Source organism: Pseudophryne corroboree, chromosome 2, assembly GCF_028390025.1.
Source record: "Pseudophryne corroboree isolate aPseCor3 chromosome 2, aPseCor3.hap2, whole genome shotgun sequence".
Lineage (NCBI taxonomy): Eukaryota > Metazoa > Chordata > Amphibia > Anura > Myobatrachidae > Pseudophryne > Pseudophryne corroboree.
Window position 1 is genome coordinate 842,159,217 of NC_086445.1, and position 6,631 is coordinate 842,165,847.

Genomic DNA, 6,631 nt, shown 5'->3' on the forward strand with positions numbered 1-6,631 from the left:
GACTGCGGGTGCTCCTTCCAGCACTTGCAGGGGGCGTGCAAATGGTGGAAGGCGCATGCTCTTCACGTCCAGTGTTGGGAAGGTCAGGCATCGCAACCGACACAATTGGACTCTCCTTGTGGATTTGGGATTTCGAAGAATGCACAGTTCTTTGCTGTGCTGCTTTTGCCAGCTTGAGTCTTTTCATTTTTCTAGCGAGAGGCTGAGTGCTTCCATCCTCATGTGAAGCTGAACCACTAGCCATGAACATAGGCCAGGGCCTCAGCCGTTCCTTGCCACTCCGTGTGGTAAATGGCATATTGGCAAGTTTACGCTTCTCCTCCGACAATTTTATTTTAGGTTTTGGAGTCCTTTTTTTACTGATATTTGGTGTTTTGGATTTGACATGCTCTGTACTATGACATTGGGCATCGGCCTTGGCAGACGACGTTGCTGGCATTTCATCGTCTCGGCCATGACTAGTGGCAGCAGCTTCAGCACGAGGTGGAAGTGGATCTTGATCTTTCCCTAATTTTGGAACCTCAACATTTTTGTTCTCCATATTTTAATAGGCACAACTAAAAGGCACCTCAGGTAAACAATGGAGATGGATGGATTGGATACTAGTATACAATTATGGACGGGCTGCCGAGTGCCGACACAGAGGTAGCCACAGCCGTGAACTACCGCACTGTACTGTGTCTGCTGCTAATATATAGACTGGTTGATAAAGAGATAGTATACTCGTAACTAGTATGTATGTATAAAGAAAGAAAAAAAAACCACGGTTAGGTGGTATATACAATTATGGACGGGCTGCCGAGTGCCGACACAGAGGTAGCCACAGCCGTGAACTACCGCACTGTACTGTGTCTGCTGCTAATATATAGACTGGTTGATAAAGAGATAGTATACTCGTAACTAGTATGTATGTATAAAGAAAGAAAAAAAAACCACGGTTAGGTGGTATATACAATTATGGACGGGCTGCCGAGTGCCGACACAGAGGTAGCCACAGCCGTGAACTACCGCACTGTACTGTGTCTGCTGCTAATATAGACTGGTTGATAAAGAGATAGTATACTCGTAACTAGTATGTATGTATAAAGATAGAAAAAAAAACCACGGTTAGGTGGTATATACAATTATGGACGGGCTGCCGAGTGCCGACACAGAGGTAGCCACAGCCGTGAACTACCGCACTGTACTGTGTCTGCTGCTAATATATAGACTGGTTGATAAAGAGATAGTATACTCGTAACTAGTATGTATGTATAAATAAAGAAAAAAAAACCACGGTTAGGTGGTATATACAATTATGGACGGGCTGCTGAGTGCCGACACAGAGGTAGCCACAGCCGTGAACTACCGCACTGTACTGTGTCTGCTGCTAATATAGACTGGTTGATAAAGAGATAGTATACTCGTAACTAGTATGTATGTATAAAGAAAGAAAAAAAAACCATGGTTAGGTGGTATATACAATTATGGACGGGCTGCCGAGTGCCGACACAGAGGTAGCCACTGCCGTGAACTACCGCACTGTACTGTGTCTGCTGCTAATATAGACTGGTTGATAAAGAGATAGTATACTCGTAACTAGTATGACTATAAAGAAAGATAAAAAAACCACGGTTAGGTGGTATATACAATTATGGACGGGCTGCCGAGTGCCGACACAGAGGTAGCCACAGCCGTGAACTACCGCACTGTACTGTGTCTGCTGCTAATATATAGACTGGTTGATAAAGAGATAGTATACTCGTAACTAGTATGTATGTATAAAGAAAGAAAAAAAAACCACGGTTAGGTGGTATATACAATTATGGACGGGCTGCCGAGTGCCGACACAGAGGTAGCCACAGCCGTGAACTACCGCACTGTACTGTGTCTGCTGCTAATATATAGACTGGTTGATAAAGAGATAGTATACTCGTAACTAGTATGTATGTATAAAAGAAAAAAAAACCACGGTTAGGTGGTATATACAATTATGGACGGGCTGCCGAGTGCCGACACAGAGGTAGCCACAGCCGTGAACTACCGCACTGTACTGTGTCTGCTGCTAATATAGACTGGTTGATAAAGAGATAGTATACTCGTAACTAGTATGTATGTATAAAGAAAGAAAAAAAAACCACGGTTAGGTGGTATATACAATTATGGACGGGCTGCCGAGTGCCGACACAGAGGTAGCCACAGCCGTGAACTACCGCACTGTACTGTGTCTGCTGCTAATATATAGACTGGTTGATAAAGAGATAGTATACTCGTAACTAGTATGTATGTATAAAGAAAGAAAGAAAAACCACGGTTAGGTGGTATATACAATTATGGACGGGCTGCCGAGTGCCGACACAGAGGTAGCCACAGCCGTGAACTACCGCACTGTACTGTGTCTGCTGCTAATATAGACTGGTTGATAAAGAGATAGTATACTCGTAACTAGTATGTATGTATAAAGAAAGAAAAAAAAACCACGGTTAGGTGGTATATACAATTATGGACGGGCTGCCGAGTGCCGACACAGAGGTAGCCACAGCCGTGAACTACCGCACTGTACTGTGTCTGCTGCTAATATAGACTGGTTGATAAAGAGATAGTATACTCGTAACTAGTATGACTATAAAGAAAGAAAAAAAAAACACGGTTAGGTGGTATATACAATTATGGACGGGCTGCCGAGTGCCGACACAGAGGTAGCCACAGCCGTGAACTACCGCACTGTACTGTGTCTGCTGCTAATATATAGACTGGTTGATAAAGAGATAGTATACTCGTAACTAGTATGTATGTATAAAGAAAGAAAAAAAAACCACGGTTAGGTGGTATATACAATTATGGACGGGCTGCCGAGTGCCGACACAGAGGTAGCCACAGCCGTGAACTACCGCACTGTACTGTGTCTGCTGCTAATATAGACTGGTTGATAAAGAGATAGTATACTACTAATATTATATATACTGGTGGTCAGGTCACTGGTCACTAGTCACACTGGCAGTGGCACTCCTGCAGCAAAAGTGTGCACTGTTTAATTTTAATATAATATTATGTACTCCTGGCTCCTGCTATAACCTATAACTGGCACTGCAGTAGTGCTCCCCAGTCTCCCCCACAATTATAAGCTGTGTGAGCTGAGCAGTCAGACAGATATATAATATATATAGATGATGCAGCACACTGGCCTGAGCCTGAGCAGTGCACACAGATATGGTATGTGACTGACTGAGTCACTGTATGTATCGCTTTTTTCAGGCAGAGAACGGATATATTAAATAAACTGCACTGTGTGTCTGGTGGTCACTCACTATATAATATATTATGTACTCCTGGCTCCTGCTATAACCTATAACTGGCACTGCAGTAGTGCTCCCCAGTCTCCCGCACAATTATAAGCTGTGTGAGCTGAGCAGTCAGACAGATATATATAATATTATATATAGATAATAGATGATGCAGCACACTGGCCTGAGCCTGAGCAGTGCACACAGATATGGTATGTGACTGAGTCACTGTGTGCTGTGTATCGCTTTTTTCAGGCAGAGAACGGATTATAAAGTAAACTGCACTGTCCTCACTAGTAAACTCTCTCCACTCAGTCTCTACACTTCTACAGTAACAGTACTCCTCCTAGTCAGCTCCAGTAAATCTCTCTCAGTCTCTTATAATCTAAATGGAGAGGACGCCAGCCACGTCCTCTCCCTATCAATCTCAATGCACGTGTGAAAATGGCGGCGAAGCGCGGCTCCTTATATAGAATCCGAGTCTCGCGATAGAATCCGAGCCTCGCGAGAATCCGACAGCGTCATGATGACGTTCGGGCGCGCTCGGGTTAACCGAGCAAGGCGGGAAGATCCGAGTCGCTCGGACCCGTGAAAAAAAACATGAAGTTCTGGCGGGTTCGGATTCAGAGAAACCGAACCCGCTCATCTCTAATTATTATTATTATTATTATTATTATTATTATTATTATTATTTCTTCACTATAACGTATGATTACAGTATACTGAAAGCTGTATTGTATATGTGATAATAGTACTTTTTACATACTAAGCTGTATATTTACCAAATAAACTGTATGAGTGGACTGACAGTAAGTTGTAAATGACTGTTCACAATTAGGAGAGATTACACATGGCCCATTCTCCTGGGACTTGTTAAATTAACAATAATTAGGAACAAGAATCTTGATTTTACCAGTTTCCTATAAGTAATGTAATCTCTTGATTAGAAAGTGCTCATGGGTCCTATAATAGAGGTTAGGTTTCAGCAGTGCATCATTCTTTTACTGTCCATTATTAGTGGAACCTTATTCTCATGTATTGATAAAGCAAATACTGCAACTTTCCAATAGTGTTGACTTTAATGTAATTGCTCCTGCAGAGTTAATTAAATCAATTCCAGCATTATAAAAAGAAAATACCACATAGGTAAAGACTTAAGCCAGTCATACTGCCATATCTATGTAATGTAGAAAAGTAGAACCTACAGTATTGATATAGAGATACTGTATACGAGGAAAACAGTACAGATGTTTCTAAAAAGGGGCCCATGCTTGCTGCCTTGTCAATTTAAAAAACAGCTTCTTCCTATTTTTATCTTTTCTTCATAATAGCAATCATTTTACATTAAAATGATATATAATCTTCACATATGACACTTGTTTATTGATGTAACACCATGAAAATTAGCAGGTTACTTTAAACTATATATGCTAGTTGATAAGGTTGGTTGTTAACAGAAATGCATCCACCCAAGCTCACCATTAATTGATGATCCACCTAGGGTTGGCTTGGATTAAACCCTTTGGATTAGATATGGACAAGAAGAATATGTGTCTGTGTCACAGTGTAACACTGAAACACATCCACTTATATTTGAATAATTAAACAATATTGATCTTTATTTCACAGGATCTCTTGACATCCACTGATGCAGGATTGGACTAAAATGGAAAGGTAAGTTAATACATTCAACACTATAACATCACCATACATAGTGATTTCACTTCCATTGACATACTGATGCTTGTTTATCCTTTGTGTAGGATAATTTTTTTAAAAAGAGGCTAAATTGTCTGCCGTATACAGTACTTAGATTACAACTATTATTAATACAGGATTTTGTGGCACGGTGTAAATCTCCCACATTTCAAGAAACTGTTAACCTTTTGTGGTTCATAAAAAAAATCACACCCTTTCTTCAATTAAGAGGAACTAAGATATACAGACATGTCGTCTTTCAGTGTTACTGCGATGCATACACATTGCAGCTCACTGATCCCGACATGGTTTAGCCTTGTAAATGATTGTCCATTTAAAAAAATGCCACATGGCCACCAAACTCAGACTTCATTACATCCCGCACTTTTTTCTGAGCCAGGGGGCGCATGCACCCACTGCCCCATTGAAGTGTTTGGAAACCGGATAGCAATGCGTATACATGTGGTATGCTGCACTGCGCACGCATCATGGTCCCGCTACAGAACACTGCGATATGCATCAACACTGTAGCTGGACACATCTGAGTAAACCTACTTGAGTCAGGGGGATAGATAGGAGGGTGTGCACTTTTAGCAACCCCCTGGCTTATTGTACATTGGATTGGAACTCACTGTTCTTCTGAGAAGCTATATTATTATATTCTTGAACTGGTGTTTGAGCTCCTGTGTAAGAAACTATTGCACTGGCTGTACATTTTTGTTGGAATAAAAACCTATTATTTTTTAATCACTTCTACCTCCAGTGGTTGCCTGAATATTTCAAACAGTACCTGCTAAAATTCTATTTTTCAAACATTTACTCTCCCAGCCCCCCTCTGTATCCAAAGACACTCTTTGAAGTCTATTTGCTAAATCTTGGATGAAGATAAAGTGGACGGAGATAAAGTACCAGCCAATCAGCTTCTAAATGTCATTTTACAAACCCAGCATGTGACATGGCAGTTAGACGCTGATTGACTGGTGCTTTATCTCCATCCACTTTATCTCCATTCAAGGCTTAGTAAATAATTATCTACTCTCACTGTCCTCTGTGTTTCCTACAGTGATACTGTTCATCTATTCTTACAACATATAGTAATTCTACGGTACTTACACTTCTGCCATGTACAGTACTAATATAACATTTAATTATAGAAAGCTACAGTATCCCTGAAGACATACTATACAACATTTGAAACAATTTCAGCAATTATATACATCATCAATGTCATCAGTTTCACAGTTCTGAGTCATGTGTTGATGGTCATTAATGGTGGTTCACATGTACTGTAGTTGATGCAAGCTCCAGCTTGTAGAATGTTAAAAAAAAACCAGCTGTTTCAATGTGTTTGGAGCTACTTTTATAACTTTTTAAGTTGTAATAATGTTTCAATGACCAAAAGTGTTGTTGAGGAGATTAAATATATCTCCTGAGAACCATCTCCCTGACAGGGTGAAGTTTTGCTTGTCAGCTTAGTTAACAGATAGGAACTGTGCTCTATAGCTGGGTCATTAGTAAAGCTTAGTCATGCTTTATATCACCCTCTGTTCAGGGGACCCCTGTGAAGTTGCTATTTTGCTCTCAATTACTGTAGGTAATCTAGCATATATGCTATCTAATTTACTGTACCTGACTCTCAAATAGAATTCTTGGTGTCTGCTGCCTCCTGT